The sequence below is a fragment of the Galeopterus variegatus genome, unplaced genomic scaffold, assembly GCF_000696425.1.
Source record: "Galeopterus variegatus unplaced genomic scaffold, G_variegatus-3.0.2 Scaffold331, whole genome shotgun sequence".
Lineage (NCBI taxonomy): Eukaryota > Metazoa > Chordata > Mammalia > Dermoptera > Cynocephalidae > Galeopterus > Galeopterus variegatus.
The window spans coordinates 197,048-198,308 of record NW_007726442.1 but is presented as its reverse complement, the minus strand read 5'-3'; the positions used below and the strand labels follow the sequence as shown (position 1 = coordinate 198,308).

The 1,261-nt window shown below is 39.4% G+C and overlaps 1 long non-coding RNA gene across 2 annotated transcripts in view; it reads left to right on the top strand.

Annotated features, from left to right (window-relative positions):
- Positions 1-248: 248 nt before the first annotated feature.
- Positions 249-1,261, top strand: part of LOC103586310 — a 2,487-nt gene continuing 1,474 nt past the window's right edge. The window contains exons 1-2 of one of the 2 annotated variants that reach the window (XR_550138.1): positions 250-287; positions 865-928. This is a non-coding gene — a long non-coding RNA (uncharacterized LOC103586310). Of the gene's footprint in view, positions 288-864; positions 929-1,261 lie in introns of both variants that reach the window. The other variant, XR_550137.1, reaches the window with a different exon arrangement.

Sequence of the window (1,261 nt, the reverse complement as noted above, 5' to 3'; positions counted from 1 at the left end):
GTGGAAATTTGATCTCCAATGTGGCAGTGCTGGAAACTGATTGAGTCATGGGGGTGGATCCCTCATGAATGGATTAATGCTCTCCCTGGGGGAGGGCGGATTAATGAGTGAGTTCTCACTCAATTAGTTCCTGCAAGAGCTCGTTACTTAAAAAGACCCTGGCACCTTCTCTCTCTCTCTTGCTTCCTCTCACCATGTGATCTGCTTGTACCCGCCAGCTGCCTGCCACTTTCTGCCATGAGTAGAAGCAGTCTGAGGCCCATGCCAGATGCAGCTATCCCAGAATCGTAAGCCTAATAAACCTCTCTTCTCTATAAATTACCCAGTCTCAAGTATTCTGTTATAGCAATACAAAAAGGACTAATACACTCACCAATAATATATATCAGGGTCTGTTTCCAAACATCCTTGCCAACTATTAACAAATATTTTTATCTTTGTCAATCTGACAGGTAAAAATTAGAAACCTATAATTTTATGTATTGGCCAGCTGCCAAAAAGAAAAAAAAAGTAAACTATAATTTTAACATATTTTGGGCCAGCCTGTGGCTCACTCGGGAGAGTGTGGTGCTTATAACACCAAGGCCACGGGTTCGGATCCCAGATAGGGACGGCCGGTTAGCTCACTGGGTGAGCGTGGTGCTGACAACACCAAGCCAAGGGTTAAGATCCCCTTACCAGTCATCTTTAAAAAAAAAAAAAAAAAAAATAATAATAATAATTTTAACATATTTTTGTTTCTTAACTGAAAATACATGCACGTGATTAAAAAATTCAAGCAATATAAAAGGATATACAATGAAAGTTATATATTATCCCTACTCTCTTACTCCTATTCCCTATTTCCTCTGGTTCCCTTTCCAGAGACAACCGCCAATGCCAGTTTCTTGTGTATCTTCCAGATATATCCTAGGCAAATCATGCATATGTAAGTACATATGGGTGTATATGTGTATGCATGCACATGTGTTTGGATATCTCTATCTGGTCTTGTTTATTGATGAAAACATAAGATTATTTTCTTTTTTTCACTTAAAATATCTTATTTTTTATTTTATTTTATTTTTTATTAAAAGATGACCGGTAAGGGGATCTTAACCCTTGACTTGGTGTTGTCAGCACCACGCTCAGCCAGTGAGCGAACCAGCCATCCCTATGTGGGATCCGAACCCGTGGCCTTGGCGTTATCAGAACCACACTCACCCGAGTGAGCCACAGGCCGGCCCTAAAATATCTTTTTTTTTTTTTTTTTTTTTTTTTT